The sequence below is a fragment of the Symsagittifera roscoffensis genome, chromosome 9 (assembly GCF_963678635.1).
Source record: "Symsagittifera roscoffensis chromosome 9, txSymRosc1.1, whole genome shotgun sequence".
NCBI classification, from domain to species: Eukaryota; Metazoa; Xenacoelomorpha; order Acoela; family Convolutidae; genus Symsagittifera; species Symsagittifera roscoffensis.
In genome coordinates, this window is record NC_087070.1 from 3614172 (window position 1) to 3636923 (window position 22752).

Here is a 22752-nt window from a genome sequence, read left to right on the forward strand (position 1 = left end):
AAGGAAAACAGCAATTTACTAAAAAACCACAATAGTTAGCGAGAAAGAAGCCATTTTGTTATGCATCTTTGAAAAATCAAAATTAAAAAAAAAGATTTGAATTATTTATTGAAAAAATTTCTGTTATATCAAAAAATCATTCAAAACCCAGAAAACTCAAACATCACAATATATACAATTCTATTGACTTCAATGTGCTCGAAATCATGTATCCATTCTATGCGGCTGAAAAGTCACGTGCTCCGGAGTCATTCGCTCCGAGCTATAAAATTTGTTTATGTGATAGTTACACCCGACTATTAGCCACTTGCTATCGCAAAAGTTTTAAATAAAGGATAGCCAGTCGCTGTGCAATTAGCAAAAAAATATTGACACTTATCGTTGCAAAAATCAAATTCATTTTTACTGTTTTTGGGAGAGGAAGAGAGCTCACACAACTGGTTAAAAGCAGATTAATTAACGTCTGAAAAACGTTTTTCGTAGCAGTGAGGCGAGCTTTTAATAGGAATCCGATTCACGGCCATAATGTTTAATATATTAATTAACTAAAGCCACCCCCTTCCATTCAAAATTTCAGCTAAAACTAAAAACAACTATTTAGGTTTGGAATTACTGTTTTGTCCTCAGATAATTTACACCCGAAACCTGAAAAGTTACACGAATTGTCCCAGGATCTGTATACTGCTAATGTTCCTCTGTTAATGTACCCATTAGAGGGTCGACTTGCCGAGGAGCAAATGAGCTATATAGCTTTTAACTGGTTCGAGCCTGTTATGATGACTAGTGCACAAAAAATTGCACCAAAGCAAAGCACATAATTAAACAATCTGAAACAAAGCAACCCCACAGAATAATGATAAAGAGCCTACGAAACTACTCAACAACAAACTCAAAGTTGTATCAACGAACGCCTCGGAGAATAAAAAGTGTTGTCTAAAAAAAATGATGATGATGATCAGCTTATATACGGCGACCAAAGGTCCAGCGTGACTAACACGTTGCGTATTGAGCACATATGAAACAACTTGGAAACTGTTAAGTATTTTTTCCTTATAGTACAAAAAACTGGAAAAAATTTAGAAATCTTATTTTTCTTTTACCTATGGGGTATGGTTTTTGGTATATGCTACCCATGAAATCTACCCGTTTCAATCCTGTCAGATATATTTTGAAAAGTAAATATTTGATTGATGATGTCAGAAAAATCTAATTCACCGTGAACGTGTCAATTTAGACAAAAAGAACGGCTGAGCTGAGGAGAACAGAACAAAAAATGCATCAACTGAGTTACTCTGTAATCAATTTTCTTCAGCAGCGGTTGCTGAACATCAATGCCAAGCAGACAGTTTTTCATTATAAGTATTTACATTTGTTGCATAAATTTTATAACTAACTTCCTGTTAATATCTAAATAAAACCGTCTTTTTCGTTCTAGCCCAATTAGGCTGTTGAAAATTAGCACAGCCGAGGATATAACTTGAAGAAAAAAACTGCACGCCATCCTTATTTTTTTACGTGAACTGGGGATGTAATTTGACCTCTGCTTGCTGAACAATTTCTGCTTGGAGCTATTACAGTATGCAGCAAGAAATGTTTGATGGTGGAACTACCCCTTGCTAATTCATCACATTTTAATACGCACATTTCCCGTAAGGAAGTACTGAGCACCACGTACCCTCTGATATAATGCCACGCGGGCTCCGTTATCGAAAATGTAGCGATTATTAAAAAGCTGCTCTTGGGTTAAAACAGAATCATAATTTACTTCCTCTTATCCCAGAAGTACTTGAACTCCACCCTGAATTTAATCCATGAAATTAAATTTAATCACTTGCATCTGATTTGCACATTTTAAAGTCCCCAAATTGTGATTCTAGAAAAATACCATTCTTAGGATATAACAACTCCATCGACGACTGATACTATCTACTGTCTGTCCAGCTTTCAAATATTCTTTTAACAAGACTCCAAATTATACACAAGGTAGGAAAAACTATTCCACTTTTAAGCGCTGAGGAAAAGAAAATACATATCGAAGTTTTTGTTCCGACCACCCAGTACGGGTGGGAAGGAACCGGGGCGTAGGGTATTTTTTTCGTCCGGATTTCGAGGAAAGCATACCCACTCAGGAATCCAACCTCGGCCACTGGCTACCTACAGATTCGGAGTCAACTGCCTTAAGTAGGAGATAATGAATGGTTTTATTTCGGAACCCTTAGAATCGAGACTCAAATTCCAAAAAAAAACACCTTTCCTTGTTGTTCCGACTTCCGAAGAAGGGATTGAATATTTGTAATCGATAAGGTTCTTCAGACAATTTCAACATTTCGACACGCCTTTCTGTATGAAGTTTTTTATGCCATGTAATTTGCTCAATTTTGAAAAGATATTTCACCTGTGATAATTTTTCGGAAAGTTATGGCGGGTTGAAAATTGCTAATTCAATTTTTCTTCTTTTCATAAGTTACTTGATTACCACTAAGCGGTTTACATGATTTTAGAATCGTCCGTTCAAATTTTGCCTTCTGAAACGCTATAGTTTACGAGAAAAACGCCTTTTTGAAAAAAAAATCGATTCTGCTCATGTTTTTAATTATCTCTATTTGTCTTCAAAGTTGTTCATTTTTTCGGTTTTATTTAATTGTGTGTGACTGTTGCAGAGCTTGCAAAATAAGGTTGTCAATTCAAGCTGAAAATTATTTTCTCAAACCTCTTGGTTTTCGAGATATCGCAATTATTTTTGATTTTAGTCAGTTTTATTTGAAGTTTGTTTCTGATGATTCAAACAAAAGCTTTCCGCTGAATTTCTTTAAATGCACTCGCGCGTGTGTGTTAAAATCAGGGGTGTCAAATTGAGTATCTGACTGTTCATAGTTTCAAGATAATGCTGGTTTGAAAATGTTTGAAAAATAATGTCTTTTTTTCAGTTGTGGTTCGTTTTTTTTTTTCGTTTTCTTGTTATGCATTTTCCTCTGTTGTCTGCTGGCATCTTGGTTTCAAATGTCCGATACAACATGGCAGTGTCAGTAACTGTGACTTACTTATAGAGTTGTTGATGTTCGATAAATAGATTTTTTCAATAAATAAATTATTTTTGTTCAAAATTTTGATGTTTGATAATAAAGTTCACTGTATTTTTGTTTAAGAGTAGCCTATTAGTAGGCATTACATGTGCCTTTTGGGGTGCTAGGGATTTTAGCAGATCGGTTTTTTAGCAGACCGGTTTTTTAGTAGACTCAAAAAATGACCAATCAGAAAGCTTCCTTTTTTATTCAAATAAAAAGGCTCAAAAATGCAGATTTTTGAATTTTATCAATTCACAGAATACTCTACTTAATTTTTTGATCGTTCATAAAAAAAGTATATAATCCAAATTCCTGAATTTTTCGCAAAACGCACTGGGAATAGTGAAACCAACAACTAGAATGTTGCGAGACAGAGAAAATTTTTCGAATAGCTGGTATAACACCCGTCTCGTAGTCTGTGATAGAGTTTTCCGGCATGAAAGAAATTCCCGAAATTTCTTGAGATTTTTGGCACAAAATTTTAAAAAGTTTTTGGTAAATTTCTTCAGATTTTTCTTGGCACAAAATTTTAAAAAGTTTTTGGTAAATTTCTTCAGATTTTTCTCCAAGTAAGGCCCAAACAACTGGAATTTTCCATTCTTTCGATGACCCAAATATGGTATAAATTTAGTAAAATGGAGGTGGAGCCGTCTTAAAAGTTCCATCAGCAAGACAGTTTTTTGATAATGCCAAAAATTTTAGGCGAAAATCGGTCGCAACAATCAAAATTTTGCTTTCTTGATATAATAAGAATCGCTTTTTGTTCAATGTCATAAACCATGGTGGATCAATGTTTATATCCGCGAAAAATTTAGGAGATTTCGGCAAAACTTTTAATCGTTTTCGGGTCATAACTTGACGGACTTTTTCGTAACTTGGAGGCAAAAAATTTTCTTTTTCGTCCTCGTTCAGCAATTCGTTGAAAAAATTTTGCAATTCGTTTTGATGCAGGTTTTTCAGGTTCGTGGTAGGATCGGTTTCGAGTTTTTTCTTGAGTTTTTCGCGAAAATTTCGATCAGCTAATTCATCTTGGGGCGGTAAATGATTATGACTAGAAGGCAAGTTTATAATAATATTTTTCTGTAAATCGAACGAAAGTCTAGATCCACAATTATTGTCAATACATTTGTAATATTGAGTAAATCCTTTTTTTTCGATTTTTTTGAACAAAAAATCATTGCATAATAGGTTTTCTCTCCGATTTTTGCCTGGAATTTTTGAGAATTTCATTGAGAATGAACTGAGATTAAGTTTGGAACTTGCTAAAATGAGTGCAAGTTTTGTTTACAAAGCGTGAAATAATGATGCTCAACTCAGACTTACTGGCGCCCCAGCTAATTGCCTGTCAATCAAAGTCTGCTAAAAGACTCAATTTTCACTTTTTATGCTAAAAGATTGGTCTGCTAAACGATCGGACCCCGCCTTTTGGCTGGTGCGTATTCATAGGTTCCAAAATAAAAAATCAGTCCCATAGGTTTCAAAATAAAAAAGCAGTCGCATAAGTTCCAAATCTTTTCAATTGGTCGCAAGACTAAATTAGCCGAGTCTCGGTTTAAGGTCGCCGGTGGGCGCGCGTCGCCGCTTTGGGGCGATGACCGGCTCTAAATTTCGTATAGAGTCCTACCCTTTGCTGGCAAGCTCGCAACACGTTGGCGCGACTGCGGCGGTCACAATTCTGCAGCTTGAGTTTATGCTGGTTGAACAGGAAACAATCAATCCATATATTCGTTGGCTCAAGTTTCAACCAATCAGAACTCAAGAAGATAAATTTTGGAACTTATGCGACTGATTTTTATTTTGGAAACTATGAATATTGGAACCTATGGGATTTCGCCCTTTTGGCTATACTCTCCAGTGCTAAATTATTTGCTTGTCACTTAAATTCTGTTGAAATTGTTACAATACTTGGAGAAATTAATTCTTTCTTTCTGGCTAACTTGGGACAATAAACGCGCGATTCGATCCAGCTCAGATATAGTTCCATTTGATTGGAGGCATACTATTTCGAACAATTAATACATTGCTAGACGCTAATTACATCACTTTGTACTTTACGTAGCGTTTTGGGGAATATAGAAAAAAAAAGTCTGAATGAATTTTTTCTTTTCATCGAAAGTTGGATCAATTTTTAAATATCTTAAAAATGTGATTTATTCCTTGTAACCAAAGGGGCAGTCGGCAAATTCAGATCTATGAATGAAAATTCAGATCAGGCAACAAATATATCATTAACAGAGGCCAAACTGAATTTTTAAAACACAAATAAAAAGCGGTTCTGAAAATTGTTGAAAAAAAATCTAAATAAGCATTCAAAGAATTAAGCCATGACAACAGATCTTCTCTCACAAAAGCTAACACGTTGCCATTAAGTCAAGGATCTCTTAAATCGAACAATTGCTACTTTGACGCGTACTTGTGCTTTTTCATATGCTATTCTAATAAAAAAAAGGTTAGTAATGAAGTTTCATTGTAGTTAATATAATTATGATGCTTAAATGATAATGCCGAAACAAGGCAACTTTGGATCACATTATCATAAGAGCGACTTCTTTTTTTTGAACCAAACAAAGAACCATATCGCAAAAACTATACTTATCATTTGAAGTCAAATAAACAATTTTTGAATTTTATTAACCATTACGATTCTCCATTTTTTACAAGATAGATAAATGATATATGAGAGCCGCTAAACTGAATCGCTTACCATGTGGCAGGTAAGAGAAAACATAATTCTTCAGAAGTTTGAAGGCAGTATGGAAAAATAGAAAGGATATACAAGTCGCAATAAGAAGTTCAACTGGAATAAAAGACATAATAAAACTAACGAATATTATTCCTCAAATCAACGCAAAAATGTTCAGAGTGAACAAACAAATGATCAGCACAGAATTTAATCTTCCAGATCACTTAAACTGAGCTGAGCAAATATAAAGTGTATCGTTGGCAACTTTAACCGAGCCACTGTTAAAGAAAAGAGTTGACAATCGTATACTGGTATATACTTTCAGTTAGCTGTTGAAGTTTCTTTCTGCTGAATTATTACATTGATTTCAAATTATCAGTTTAGACTGAAATAAAGGTAGTTGATCAGCAGTAGACGAAACGCTTGAAACCTTTATCTAGCGAGGGCTTTGAACGAAAGTTAGACTCAGTCCCTAAATTGTGGATAAACAAATATGCATAACATTTCAAAATATCAAGATATTAGACAAAAATAATTTAAACGTCCCTCCTAACGCGCATTAAGGGGAGGATGTTAAATAAGTTATATTATGTTCAATTAATATTCAGCCGATCAGATTCGAATATTTTATACAGCGCGCTAAGCACTTTTGATCAAAGTAAATATTGGGTGGCGAATTTTGATTTGATCTACACTATTGGACAAAATTAAGCGCAAAATCAGGTTTTGACTGTCTGAATTGCCTGTTTTTAATGTCCACTTTGGACAACATTTAATTCGAATTTCATAAAAGTTTTTACATAAACCAAGAGCAAATTATCAGAGCTACCCACTAAGAAACTATAAAATATGGTTTTAAAGATCAATCTAATCCGGGTTTGAAATGCCAGTTTTCGTCATTTGCAATAAGATTTTTACTTCGCGTGAAAAAGTGAGCAACGTCCGAGTTTACTTAAGTTTTCACACTGATTGTTTCCATTTTCTCGCTGAGAGTATTTCACGTCGCATGAACAATTGTTTTTATTCCGCTAATTTGAAGAAGAAGAAAGAACACCTGAATTACTATACAGTAAAAAGCCGAGGCATCAGTATAGCAAAGTGTAAATAATAAAGTTGGTTAAAATTCATTGGTTACATCAAACAAAAACACATCAGAAAACAAGCAATAAACAAAACCAAACAAGTTCGGTTACAGTTCAGAAATTGGTTGATTAAAATATATGAAGTTGCGGATACTAAAAAAACATCAGTTTTAAGAATTAAGAACGAACTGGTATTTTAACTTTACAAACAATTTTATAGATCGTCCAAACATACAGCGTATATTCAGATTCTCTTTCAAACAATGTTTGGAAAATTAAACTAAATTAAAACATATAGAACTAGCAAAAACGGAAATCACGCCACGTATTTGTATTAGTACATATTGGATTGTTTCTCAATTCACTCACGTAAAATTCTTTCAATTTTTTCTTGAATCCTGTTCTCGATTTTTCTAAATTGCGCAAAAATATGGGCACTGAATTCCATTTTTTATAAGTCAAATGAACAAATGATTTTTGTAGAGAAGCGGTTGAACAATGTTTGTCAAAAATAATTTGTTTCGTTCTTTTGTTGAGCCTATAATTGGCAGTCGGTAGTCTCAATGTATTTTGAAAAGATTTCTTTTTGTTTGTAAGATATTGGTATAAGTATGTTATACACTTTAACCCAATTCTTTTCTCGATTCCAATGAACAATTTGCTAATGCGAAGAAGGGAAGAAGATTTAAATTTCGATCTGAAATATGTTCTTTTTAACGCCCAGTTCAACTGTTTCTCTAGAGATAGCAGCAAAGCAGCATTAATTTGTTTTAAAAATATTGCTGAATAATCTAAATGTGATAAAACAAGAAAATGAAGCAAGGCAAAAAATGATAATGTCGGCAGTTGTTGTCCAATTATGTCCAATTATATAGTTGTAATTCCTTGTGCCATTTTTTGGAGAATTGTTTTGATTTGAGCATGAAAAGATAAACTTGAATCAAGTAAAAGGCCTAAATATTTGCATTCTGATTTTTTGGCTGCATAATGCCCATTAATTACTATTGTATCAGTATCTACATTTTTGCTATCATTTTTTGATAAAATGTTATAAATTCCGATTTAGATGCATTCAAATTCAATTGGTTCTCTGCAAAAAACTCCGTTAGATTATTGAGTGATTTTTGCAATCGATTCAAAGCATCCTCAGTAATTATAGAAGAGGAAAAAACCATACAGTCGTCAGCATTTTGAACTAAAGTACAACCTTCATTTAATCGCTCTTGTATGTCCTTAACACATAAATTGAACAACAACGGACCAAGTACCGTTCCTTGTGGGACACCTCGTTTGATTTCAATCCAGTCTGAAAAGATTCCATTGACGTTTACTCTTTGAATACGTTTGTTTAGGAAGCTAGCAATTAAAGTGTTTGCTCCATTTGAAAAACCGAGAGAAAGCATTTTTTCAATTAAAACTTCTTGCGAAATAGAATCAAAAGCATTGGACAGATCTAATAAAGCTGCATGTACGATTTTTTTTGAACCTATTTGATTTCGAAGACTTTCTGTCACATAAACAAGAGCATCTTGTGTTGAAATGTTCTTGCAAAATCCGAATTGAAATGGTGTCATTATTTGAAATTTGTCAAGATGTTGTTATTTGGACATGTAAAATTTTTTCAGAAATTTTAGAAAAAGCACAAGTTATTGATATTGGCCGATAATTTTTTGCATCCATTGGGTCATCTTTTTTAAACAAAGGGGTTACGTATGCTTTTTTCAGTTCGATCGGGAAAATGTTCTCATCTAAGCAAGTATTTTTGACAAAAGTTAAATGTGGAACTATAACTGATTGACCGTCAATGATTGCCCAAGCAGGTACGGTACAAGGTCCGAGAGGTTTTCTAACATTGATTTTTCGAACTATTTTAAAGCATTGCTTCACTGTAATGTGTTGAAAATGGAAAGGTGCAGATTCAGAGGCAGATTTGTTGTAATTCGGAGGCTTTTTAGCGCCGAAAAATTCGCCTAAGTTTGAAAAAATATAATTTAATTGATTGGCAATTTTTTTGTCTTGGGTTATCATTTCACTGAAGGAATTTCGCAGAACTGTAATTCGATTGTTGCCAGAACATGTACCTCTAACTTCTGTTAATATATTTCCATTTTTGTTGGATAGTGCTGAGAAGTGAAAAACAATTTTTTGAATGTTCGAGTTGTTTACTTCTAATCAATTGGCTCATTTGATCACGTAAAAACTGTTACTTTGACCAATTATCGCTTGTGCTTTGACTGCGATATGATCTGAGTGAATTCTGTTTCTTAATCAACAATTGCTGACATTCTGAATCGAACCATTCCGTTTTCAACACATTTTTTGGTTTAAAATTATGAACAAATTTTTTTTCGATAGGAGCATGTTGCTGAAGAGCACTAGAAATTAAATAAATCATCGTCGAGAGCATATTTTGTGCGTCTGTACATTGATATAAGAGATACCAAGGAAGAGCGGAGAGTGTATTGCAAAATTCATTTTTCTGATAATTTTTCTTATCGAAAGTCGAAATTATCCTCGGTAAACTTTTGCCGCATTTTATATCCGTCAAAAAAAAATGAAGCAAAATGGTCGGTTTTTTAGGGTGTATCAAAAACAAATTCAATGCCGTTTGTTTCATAGTCACTGATAATGTAGTCGATATGAGTTTTAGTTGAGGAACTAATTCTGGTCTCATCGTTTGGACAAAAAACTTTCAATCCATATGGAATAATTATAGAATCTAAATTTTCTTCTTCTTTGCTATTCAGATAATTTATGTTATAATCACCCAGAAGCGTAATTTTATTAGAAACTGAAAATGCATTATCTATGTTAAGCGTTAATTGTTCCAAAAAATCAATAAAAATTGATCTGCTTGGATTATAACACAAATTAACTAACATTTTTTCTTTACTGGAAATGTTGAATGTAGATTTGCACTCAACCCACACTGATTCATATTTTTCTTTATCAAATGAATTAAAATCAGGCCTCAATTTCGGAGCCAATTTGACTGGTATATATAACAAAACGCCACCGCCTTTCTTTTTTACCGCTGATTGCCTATCATATCTGAACATCGCATCCGTTCTAGGGTGGAGATTCCATAAATTGTCACTATCCTCTTTTTTAAGCCACGTTTTGGAAATTCCTATAATTGTAATTTCGCCCATATCATCAAGAAATTTTTTCAATTGCATCCGTTTTCTAATAATACTTTGAAAATTCAAATGAACAAATTTAAGATTTGCACAATTTTTTGAGCAGATGCCGTAGACTGTTTCAATGGTTTCAATAGGACCAGGGTTTTTTTCAACATCCCCACTTTGGGTCAGTAACAACGCAAAAAGGAAAAGATGAGTCAGTGTGGTAGCTCTCCGCTCATTTATCCCACATTTCGATGATAATATCTTTTGATGGCAGCTTAGATAGCCAATGATTTTTTCTATATTTTCCATCTGAGCTTTGGAAATTAGAAAAATTGCACAAAACAACCAGAACTTAATATTCTGCATAATAAATTAAATAAATTAAATAATCGCCAAAGTTTGCACCAAGAAAAAATGCGAAACTAGTATTTCTTAAAGAATTTTGCACCGTTTTGGAAAAATTGTATCATTTCTGCCGTTTTTGGATCTAAATTTGATGATTGTTGGGTTTGCTTCTTTCTGGGGCGGGTTGTAATCTCACATGTGTTTGCATTAATATCAGAACCTCTAAAAGAATCTCTAAAACTTTGCACCATAATTTCAACACCCCCATCAGAAGGATGCAAACCATCCGAGCTAAGCGCATCGGTATTTTGACTAAAATTTTTGTTTATGTCTAAAATATCCAATTTTACTTAGCCCAAGTCCTTTAAATTCCGTACTAAATTAAAAATTTGCTTGTTTAGCTTCTGTACATTTGGATTAAAATCTTTTCTAAAAGCGCCTAAGGGAGTTACAGTACATAGTGAAATTGTTTCTGGGAAAATTTATGATTTACGAGTTGAATTAGTTTTTCTAAGCTACTCACGGCTTCCTTCGCGTCAAAATCATTTGAGAGGCAGTCATTTATTCCAATTAGCGTAGTTACATGTTTAAAATGTCGCGATTTACTGTTTCTCACGCGTTCCAGCAATGCAGAAATTTTGTGCCCACCAAATCCTCTCGCCAACACATTTTCCGATATTTGTTCCCCATTGATTCTGTTAACAATTGAGTCTCCTAGTAATAGGCCAGAATATTCTCCTTCTCGTGGTAAAAATAAATATTTTCGTTGTTGGTCGAATTTTTCTTCTTGAATATTGGTTGCTTGTATTTTGATTTCTTGGTTATTCTTGCTTTCTTGATTATTTTCGCTTCGTTTGTTCTGATTTCTGCTCCGAATTTCAATCTTGCTCCATTCTTTTTCAAATTTGTTTTCTGCAATTTTCGAATTGCCCGTGTTTTTAAAATTTTCTAGATCAATAAATTTGTTTCCTTTTTCTTCATCTTTCGTTGATACAGTTAAGTTTTCGATAATTCGTTTAAAATAAGTAACATTTTCGATCAAGTCTTTATACAGCTCGTATTTTAATTCGTCGTTCAAATTTCGGAAAGTTTCGAGGCCAAACATGTTGTCGATTAAAAGCGAAATTAAAAATAAGACATTAAAATGAACCGACTGATCGCTAGAATTTAAATTGGTTGATTAATAAACATGAATTCACTATGATGCGAAACTGTGCAGATGCGGAAAACTGGAATTTTTAGACCCGGAGTAAATTGGTAGTTTCTTAGTGGGTTGCTTTGATCATTCACTCAAGTGGGTTGCTTTTATCAAAAATTTTTGAGAAAATCGAAGTAAAAAATGTCCAAAGTGGACATCGAAGCCAGGCATTTCAGAAAGTAAAAACCTGAGTTTAATCTTGATTTTGTCCACTAGCGTACTAAGGGAGAGGACTTTATCTTCATCTCGAATATTTGTTTCGCACTGAAACCAAACTTAGATATAAACATCTTGCGAAATATTTTGGAATTAACAAAATGTTCAGATTAGAAATTTAACTACTGTAGAGTTGAAGATCATGCAAAATTAAAGCTTTACACAGAGGCGAAGCAGATCTTTGCGCAACTTGCGATACAACACAATCATAAAAAAGCATGTCAAAAAAAATGAAAAATTTTGAAAAAAACTAATTGAACCAATATTTTGTTATCTCTCGATTGAGGAGACTTAGGCCGCAGCTAAAACTGGGGGTATGTGTTTGATTTTGTTTGAATTTTTTATACTTTTTCAGGAGCAAATGCGTAATTTCAAAAGTTGGCCTTACCCCAAAACTGTAACAGTCGCCTACTTAAGTCACTTATGAGGTTAAAGAAAAATAGGCCCTATTACCATTGGCTCAAGAGTCAGGGACACTATCTCTTGTGTTTTTCTACCTCGAACGGTCGGAGCCAATTCGGTTCACTTGCGACATGAGACTAAAACCCTCGTTACAGCTTAAAGGCCACTACCAAAATATTAAGGGGAATTAAGTTTCAAGAAGTTTGTAATAAACGAACGCCAGCAAAAGAAATGAGTTTTAACTTGAGAAATAAGTTTAAGGGCTAGACCATTGGGAGACTTCGGTTGCCCACCTTTACACCGAAGGTTCACTCTAGTCCACTTCGAATTAATTTCTTCCTCTTTCGCAATTGTTCTGTCTCCTACTTCAGGATAAGACAGCTCTACTCCCTTGTGATTCTTATGTCTGGAAATTGCAAATAGCAATTTCCCGCTGCTTTTTTGACTACTTTCCCGCGATTATAATTCGGTTAATCTGATCTTGTATTTCTGAGATTTTCAGTTGTCGCGAGAAAGTTGAAATGACAGGCTCAATTCGATTTTTTGAAAAATTCCATTTCACCCCAAAATTACGTTGTTCGTATCGCTCAAGGTCAAACTTCCAAATATGACCGACTGGCACAAACCTTAGTTTCCCAACAAAATGAGTGACAAAAGAAAACTTTTGAGACTATGGAATTTTCCCGAAGACAACATTTTTTCTTTTCAATTTATGGAGTGAGTAGCCACTTTGTCGGAGAAAAAATTGCTCAACCGCTTCTTTCGATTTAACTTTCCATCTCAGCTTTGATAGAGTATGTTTTCAGAAAAATCAAAAAGTTTCTTAGAAACACCCAGAGATCAAAAACTTGACATTCCGAAATCCGCAATTTTTTTCTTCTAGAAGCTTCTCGATTAAACCACCTAACCTAAAAACTGGCACGGTACTTTCCTAGTCAATTAGAAAAAAAACTCGTTACAAACTTTCGCTCGGAAGTACATATCGACGGAAAATAAAGCTAAGCTATAAAACGACTGGCCAGCGTCTAAACTAAGCTCTATATGCTTTTCATTGTTTCTACCAGAGCCAGTTCTTTTGGTGGTCTTTCCAACATCGGGTCGACAAAAACGTTACTGCTTTCGGCTTCGGTCAAAACACTCAGGTTAATTTAATTACAAGCAGAAATAGTGGGCTCATGGCTGGGTCTCAGTATCCCCAGACAACGAGGTCACTCCTAAAAACAGGGCTACTACTACTTATTATATTACGATTGTTTTTGTTCAGTAGACAAAAATCATAATCTCCATCGAAGATGGATCAACCCTTTCCCCCAACTCCTAGCTTCTCATCCTTGCAAAATAAATTCAGATGTTAATTAAATTCAATTCAGGACATAATAGAGAAGCTAAAAGTTTGTATAAAATGATATAAGTTCCAGTCCCGAGACCCCTCCGGATTCTAAAATCCGGGGAAATAAGACCCTTATCTTCATTCCGGAAGGCTGTCCTCTACCCTTCACCGTTGTTTGCAACGGCCTTGCAACTATTGTAGCGACACAGTAGTTGCAATTCGGAACGGTCTCTGCTACTTCTGTTTTTTTCCAATTCTGATTCTCAATTTTCTCGTTGTTGTCGTCGTCGCAACTATTGTTGTTCTGTTTTTATTTTGGCTTTTCTCTAAAATGGCTGTTCCTGACGTTTCTCAAAAATATTACGTCATCATTTCGAATTTTTAAAATTTAGGAATTTCCGAATTCTTCAGCCTTCACGATTTGTCCAATCGTCTGAATAACGCTCTTCAAAACTGCCAATTCGAAAGGTTCGCTGCAAAAAACTCGAAACTGTTGAATCTGCATTTTTGTCCATTCTGGTCGAATGTCAGATGTCACAATTTCAACACTTTCACTCGTTTAAAGGCACTAGCCGAGTTGAAGAGACGATATTTCATTCTGAGAATGCGTTGAAATTGTAAATTCAAACAAACGTTTTCGCACAATTTTTTTGTGCTTTTTCTGGTTTTAAAAATTCTAAACTATCTTTAAAAAATGATCAAAGATCATAAAAAGTGTCATACACATTATTATTTCAAAAGTTAAAACTAAAACATTCAACCAATCAAAACTTTACAAATATTACTGAAATTATGTAACAACTATTATGTAACAATTTTAAACATTTTGTCACAAATTTCTGAGAGTTCTTGTTCTTTTTTGTTTTTACACTTTCGTTTTCTCGCTAATTTTCATGCTAACATGTAAGTTATTTGAAAAATTTTTGTTTTAGCCAGATTTTTTCGAGCCTTATATGCTGTCCAACTGGGGTATCCTCTTTTCGGTGTTCCTCAACCCTTGTGGCGAGATGTCGGACCATCTGGCCAATATAGATGGATTTGCACCCACAACATTCAAGTCTGTTCACCTTTTTTGATTTCATTTCACTGGAAAAGAAGGATTTTAGAGAGGGCATACAAGTTTTCATTTTCCTCGTCGTGAATATTATCTGCGCATTGGTGATATCGCGCATTTTTTTTGCTAATATCTGACTGTGATTCTCCCTATATTAGACCATCAACATGGGAAGATGGGTGGTGAATCACTGCTACAATTTGAACGCATTCTCAAAATATTTAGATGTAATAATTTTTTCGATGCGTGGAAAATTGAAGTCGATATGTGGGATTTTATTACGGATTCAAGTGATGAGAAAAAAAACGTGTGTCATTCTCTCTTACTGGTGCAATACGAGATGTTTCTGTGTCAATTCCTTTGACTGATCTCAAAACGAATCCTTGTTTGACAAAAAGGTTAGTTAAATTGAAAATATCTTCCGGAAAAGAAACCGCTGATCAGTTATTTTTGATTATGGCTATAAAACTATAAGACGTTGCAATTTTTCATGAAGTGACTGCATTGCTGTGTTCGAAAGTGCGAATCAGCAACTTGTTCAATATGGTTTTGAGCGCTCTGATGGAATTTTAGCTTGCAAATTGTTAATTTGGGCTGGTTTAGATAAACGCGATAAAAAGTTGAGTAGGTGTTTGACAACATGAAGGAAAAATCCAATGTCCACAGTTGCATATAAAAACGCAGGAACATAAGTTGACTAAAAAGTAACCATTGTAAAAGTAATTCCAGAATAACTTTCTTAGGTATGGTTTGTCATTATGTTCCAGGTCAATATTTTTTTTATTTTTTGGTATTATATTCAATAATTGACTGGTTCTTTCCATAAATTTCTGTCGGCCTTTTTTTTGTTATCAATGCTAGTTTTCACAGTCAGATATTAGCAGGAAAAATCCGCGATATCACCTATGCGCAGATAATATTCACGACGAGGAAAATGAAAACTTGTATGCCCTCTCTGAAATCCTTCTTTTCCAGTGAACTGAAATCAAAAGTGGTATACAGACTTGAACGTTGTGGGTGCAAATCCATCTGTGTTGGCCAGACGGTCCGACATCTCACCACAAGGATTGAGGAACACCGAAAAGAGGATACCCCAGTTGGACAGCATATAAGGCCGTGTGGTAGTGAGAGTGGTTAGTCGGAGTTTAAATGGAAGATAATCGACCAGGCGTCCAGCACCATCAAATTACTTAAATTAGAGACGCTGCACATTAGGAAAGAGAGACCGACAATTAACACGCGCGACGAGTTTAGAAGTAGGGAGCTGACACTAAGGCTATAGTCCCAGAATCGAAAAATTCTGGCTAAAACAAAAAAATTTCATTTAAAGGAATAATTCGCAGATCAAAATCATGCATCCAGGATATAAGTTTTAAAAAATTAAAAATAAATGTGAAGCTGAAAATACAGGTAAGTAATCAATCCAAAAAATAACTATAAGATTATTAGAGTAGTTTATCGATTCAATCCAACATACCTTGAGATATACCAATATCCATTTATACTAGCAGTCCTGGGACTTTCCAGGACACATAACCTAATAGATTTGCAAAAGATTTTGGCGACATTCTTATTAAGCAATCCGCAAGCCCATCTGCCATCCGGAATCCTTTTTAACTCACCTAAAATCCCATCATGGAGCATTGACCGTAAGTACACAATATCCACCCAAAGTCCTTTACCTTTTTGCACTTTTGTCGAAAATACATTTTCCACCAAAGAACGATTGTCCGCGTATGCACCAATCAGAACAAATCAGAAAGTAGGTTCTAATATCAATCTTTGCAAGGAAATCCCGCATCAACACCACTGCCGCATGACTTCGTTTTCCCACAAAAAGCCTTAGTTGATGAGCTGGAAAACACAGACAGCAACTAAATGAGAGCAACTAAACTGAAGCAAATGAACTGAATCACCATGTGGCAGGTAAGATAAAACATAACTCGTCAGGAGTTTAATGGCAAAAAGGAAAAATACAAAAGGTATACAATTCGCAATAAGAAGTTATACTGGAAAATATATTTGGAAAAACTAACAACCAATATTTCTCAAAACAATTCAATACATGTATGTTCAGAACGATCAAACAAAGGATCAGCACAAAATCTAATAGTTAGAACAAATATATGATTAGAATAGAATTCATTTTTCAAACAAATCAAAAATATGATGAAAAAAAAACAATTTGAAAATAAGCAAACAAGAATTTCCAAGAACTGCAACAATCAAGTCAAATTTATGAAAAAAACTAAGAAACAGATGTTAAAAAAGTGAAAAAAAGGAGAAAATTAATGCATGTCTGCCCGAAGTGTACAGCAAAACTTTGCTCTGCTGCATAATTTTTTCCTGTTAATTTTTCTAAGGTTTTAAGCACAAGACTTCCAGCCAATAAAAACGTCCAATGATTCTGTTTGGGTATAATGTTTTCGTTCCGATCCTTTGCTTTTTCACCTGTATCAAAACATTGTACCGCGAAAAAAAAAGCTTTTTATGAAACACCTAAACAATTATTCAAGTATATTTCCCTGATTTCTATTACGCAGGCAGCGATATAGATAATTTTGTTTCACCTAAAATATTAGAATCATCTCAGAAAATTCCGAGCAATTTCATGGAATATAAAAAAAAAAGATTTCAAAAAAGAAAAAAGGAAGAAACCTTTGTGGTTTTCTTTTGGCTGGGAGAGGAAACTAAATTGAACAATGGGTCGTGAGGTTCAAAAAATAGCTAAAATTTTTATCGAATTCCAGAATAATTAAAATTGGAATGTCACTGCGGAACTTTAGCCTGCCTAAAATTTCCAGCCTTAAAAAAAGCTGAAAAAAAGCATCATTAACGTTTCGATTTTTGTAAAAAACGGAATCACGTCTAACAGGGCGTTGATGAAGGAAAATTAAAAAAGCTGGCGTCAAAACGAAGCCATCATTGTTTTAATATCATTTTAATTGAACTCAGAACAACAAGACTTTTCGGTTGATATTAAAATTAATCCGCCAAACGTTGCTATTTGATAAGTCAAAGCTTTTCTGGAGAAAAAAGAACCGCCACGACTACAAATAACTCGCCAATTTCTTCAAAAATCAGAATAATTTTTTTTTCTTTCATTTGGTTGTGAGAGGACCTGCAAATTTCAACTTACCATATTCCGATCTTTTTCTTTTTCGGTTTTACCAAAACGTTTACCAAAAGAATAGCACACGTGACCTCTACGATTTATTTTTTGATGCGATTACAATCGGACGGAACAGCAGTGCAACAACGTGAATATTCCGACTGCCCTTTATTTGTTATCAATGAGTTTTAAGGAAGAAAATATAAATTACCTGTTAATTTTTGATACGTTTTTGGAATAAGTTGGGCCAATTAGTTTGTTGTCCCACTTCAGTTTGATACGATTTTTTACTGCAAAATAAGTTGCCACGCATAAATAATCCACCAAGCATTAAAAATTCGCGTTACTTTTTCCGCAAGAAACAATAAAACGAACAAAAGCCGGGGGCGACGTTCCTCATGATAGAGGGACCGAATGTTGGAAATTTAATCTTAAATGAATCGCAAAAATTAAAAAAAAAACCGCGAAAATTGGTCTGAATAAAAAAACACCCCAATCCAGGGGCCGATTTGGTAGGCGGCGGTTAGACGCCCCCCTCTCAGGGATTCGAGCTATTCACCAACTAACCTAAGGGTAATTTTTCATTTTGACTTGTTTTTTTAAATTTTATAATTTTTTTTTGAAAAATAAAGGTCAACAAATTTTTTTTTAAAATCCGCCCTCCCGCTCAAAAAATCTTAGCCCCGAGCATATATATTCTTTCTTTTTCACTTTATTTGAATGTCAGACCAAAAATTTTTTTCTTCACTGAGAAAGCACAACTTCATGGTTAAGTTCAGAAACATAGTTATCGGAACAGTTCTCCAAAAAACTTCCTTTGCCTACAGTTGCTGTTATTATGTAAAACTGAACAAACTCGAATTTCTGGTCCAATAATATTTCCTTCGGTGCAATAGATTTATAGAACTCGCTTAATGAGCATTTAATGTCAACATTTGACTGTCTCGATAACGCTTTTATCGGTTTCAAAACACAAGTCAGCCTAATGACCTCTTTGATAAAAGTAAAAGAAACCCAAACCTTATAGCTAACATATTTATCTTATACCGTATTTTATAAAACAGAGTTAAGTCGAAATTGTTTTGATCTGTGAAATCAGCCGGCTAATTTCCTATACCATTTGTGTTTTACAGCGCGTGCGGTTAGTTTTTCTTGATTTTTTCCTGATATATATAATTTTCGAAAACCTTCCTAAAAATAAAAAAAGACAGCATTTTATTTTACCCCAAGACATTTTTGGTGCACTGCTGGGGTTTTTTACAAACAAAAAACCTAAGCATGAAGAAGTTTATAAAGAATGCTTTATTCCACAAGGCGCTTTACGAGGGGACAAATGCGTTCTGAAACTTTCAAAATTGCTCGGCCTGAAAGTCAAATCAAGTTCCCTTGAAAAAAAAAGCTGAAAATCAGTGATGATTGAAAACACTTCTATCACTTTGAATCAAGTTGTTAAAAATCTAACAAGAAAGCGTATTTTCTTTTTTTTTTTGGTTTCTTCAACTATATTTCCCCTCCCCTTAAAAAAGTACAAGGGGATATAATTAAAGAGGTGCAAAATCTGCATACAATTTAGCTTGATAGATTGATTGATATAGTTTTTTATAGAAATGCGGGGCTCTTTATCCTCCTCCTCCTCTCCCCCCCCCCCCCCCCAACCTCACATAAGCAACCATTTTATGGTTTAACGAGGGGTTTATTCTTTTCTGGTACCAGAGGAGGGGGGTGGTAGTTAAGGATGAGGTGTCTCTCCTTACCTTAGCGACCCATATCCCTCCCCTCCCCTCCCCCTGTAGTTCCAACTTTTAAACACAATTAAACTTTCAAACATAATTTTAAACACACTTTTAAACTTTTAAGCACTTTCAGCATTAGCAACTAGTTGTTCTTTCAGCACAATGTCATCCAGCAATCATGAAGTAGAATTTATGGAACCAAGAGAGTATTCTCAGACATCGTCGACCGCCAACAACAGTACAAGTGCATAACTAATCAGCACTCCTCGCATTGAACAGTTTGAAAGGTGACCTACAGAATTTATAGAGTGTAAATACATCAGCCGAAGTATAAACCAACCGAAAATATGCATAAGAGCCAACTGAAAATAACCAACCAAAAATAACCATAAACATGTATAACCAACCGAAAATAAAAGTATATCAGCCGGGTAGTGTGCATAAACATTCGGTATGTCAAACATCTGAAAAACCAAAAAATGTTTCAAAAATCCGACGCTTTTCAAAATATAGCTCAAAGATTTCTAACTTCAAAGATTTCTAACCGATTTCTAACTTTCGCTTGAAAGATGGTTTTTTGGTCGAACTGATAGCGACCGGCGAAGTCGCGTCAAAATGTTGCGAGCTGTCCATAAGAAGGTAGCACTTAACAAAAAAAATAAGAGCCGGTTATCGGAGACGTGCGCGTAACGTGCCCACCGACGACTTTAAACTGAGAGTCAGCTAAATTTGAATCGACGTATTGAACTAAGTCTTGTGTTTGAAATTCTTACGTCATTTGTAACGTAATTATTACATAATTTCGGATGCTTGACATAGCTAATATCTGACATATCGGATGTTTGCCATAGACCCATATAAGCCTGCAAAAAAGTTTCGTCAAATGAAGGATATTTGCAGGACTTTAGTAGCTGTTGCATAATTGTTGCATTAATTTTTTTTCACAATTAGGTATTTTCGGCTGGTTCATAATGAAGCTGGTTTCTTTTTCGGCTTATATACATACCACCAATTTATATACCCTTCTCCTAGCTTGTTTAACCAAACTATTATTTTTAAAAAGGGAGCCTTTAAAAACCGGTCAAAAGTAACCTCCCAGAGCAAAGATAAGTTTGAAGTGAAGGGTAGGGTTGTTTTCCCAAACTAGCTACCCCGAAAAACCAAAATTTAATCGATCAAATTTTTTTCTCCAAATTTAGGCAACTTTGAATTTTTATTTAATCGTTTTCACCCTTCAGTAATGGTACCCAGTAACAAAAACTAAAAAAATCTTGACCCCTTTTATGATATGCTCTTTCTATCTTTCTTTCTTTTCTTTCTTTGTTTCTTTTTTTCTTTCTTTTTTGAAAACAGAATGATATTTAAGCTTAAAAAAACAAGCAAAATATGATTAATTGAAAAATAGACAAGCGAGGAATGCTGTAAAAAAATAATCACTGATTCTTTCGACAGACATCAATTCACCCAGCGAGACGAAATCCCAGTCAGTCGAATCCCAACGGAAACGCAAATATCTTTTGCTGGGAGTATTTGTGACAGCTTGTATTTACTTCAACATCTTCATGGCATTATGTCCGGTCATTTTCAAAGTGCTTAGCGATTACACGGACTGGAATTGGATTGAAGTTTTTGATTTATCTCAATTCGATCATTTAGTGTTCTTTAGCAAGAGCTCGGGCCATACAAGCGCAGTTTAACATAATTTCAATCTAAGTTGACTTTAAATTTCACTAGTTAATTATAATCTATAGGTAATAATTGATATATTTTTTGTTGAAGCGTTAATTATTACGACTACTGAAAGTATGGAGTGACTTTCTCTTCGGATTTGTTAGTTTTGTAAATTTTTTTATTTTATTTTCAATTACCACAAAACGCATCAGGAGTGGTTGCGTTCAGTGTCCAATTAAATTCCTCTATTTTGTGATCAGAACGAAAATTTTAATCAGTATTGAGGAAAACCGTTTGACGTTTTTTGCTTTTTGCTCTAATTTTGATCAAGTAAAACGAGTGAGGTGAGTAGCATTTATTAGAGAAAAATTGGTCAAACGATTTTGAAAATAAATTCGGTTAGTGTATTATTTTACTCCTGGAAAGCAAATTTTTCAATCTTCATACTGCATTTCCATAACAATAGAAAAAAATTTTCATACAGTTTTTGCAAAAAATTATCCGAAAATGTCAATTCTACTTATTATTTTCTATTTTTGAAGACAATTTTTGATTGTGGATTTTGATTACATTTCTAGTCGTGAAAGTTTTAACCTTAATTATCTTTCCTCTCATCATATCATATCACTTCAACAACAGAACGAATTTTTAAAAATAGATGTCTGTGAAAGTGGTCTAAAACTTCGATCTGTACTACTTGCGCTTAAACCGGTTATTCTTGTTTTTCATTTTTTTCTTTTTGAAATATTGTGCTGTAGTTTTTAACAAATATATCCAACGTCTTAAATTTTTGAAATAATTCTCACCTCGAGACAGTGAAATGGCGTTCACACTGCAATCGAACTTTCAAAACTGCATTTGAACTGACAAAAGAGCTCTGCAAACTGATTGCGCTTTTTTCGGAGAATTTCATTTTTTCCTCATTTCAAAAGCACAATTGAAAAACTTTTTTGGAATACAACAACAATTTGGCATGCAATTTTTGAGAGCAACTGTGAAACTTTAGAGAAGCATTCCGATTTAGTTTAAAATTGAAGGTCAAATTTATTTCAGAAATTTAATATTTGTCGGATAAACTTTTTCAAAACTGTACGTCGAAAATAATACGCTTCGACTTCCGTTGCCAAATTTTGGTCTGCACTAACCATCTCAACTGAAGTTGTAGATGGTTTTGCTCAGCTCAGCTAAACTCAACATTACGGATCCAAACTGTGTTTTTTGTGAACTTTTAGCGGATTCCGTAACAACGACTATAAATTAGATTGTAAGAGATTTTAATCTCTTGGAAAATATCATGCATATAATCGATTAAAAGTTTTGGATGCAGTTGTCTTAATTTTCTCGAAGAATAAAAGTTGGATCAAGTTTGCTCGATTGAAAAAGTGTTTAAAAAATAAGCTTTCGAAAAAACTATGTTTACTGTGCTCGTCTTATGTTAAAATGTGTTCGATCAAAATTTGATAGATAAAGCTAAACGCAAAGCAAGATTTGTTTTTTTGGGCTTTATTTGGACTTTTTTTGACAAAAATTGGATGTGCTTAGACAATCAAATAATGTGACTTTATGGGAAAAACATTTATGATTTTTTCAGTTTTTTTTTCAGAGCTATTGCAAGGCTATCATTTGAAACCGTTTGTAAACTCATTGAATCAAAATTTCAATTAATTATTAAAATGCTTCTTTTTGTATAAATTTTCATCTTAAAACAGCGTTAAAAAACATTCAAACTATTG

At 34.1% G+C, this 22752-nt stretch overlaps 1 long non-coding RNA gene across 2 annotated transcripts; it reads left to right on the plus strand.

Annotated features, from left to right (window-relative positions):
• Positions 1-1238: 1238 nt before the first annotated feature.
• On the plus strand, positions 1239-21298 carry LOC134854019 (uncharacterized). 2 transcript variants are annotated; one of them, XR_010164391.1, is made up of 3 exons: positions 1239-1983; positions 19507-19592; positions 20801-21298. It is a non-coding gene; the product is annotated as an uncharacterized LOC134854019 (long non-coding RNA). The 2 variants fall into 2 exon arrangements; XR_010164392.1 differs by lacking the exon at positions 1239-1983 and adding an exon at positions 18608-18756.
• Positions 21299-22752: the final 1454 nt, after the last annotated feature.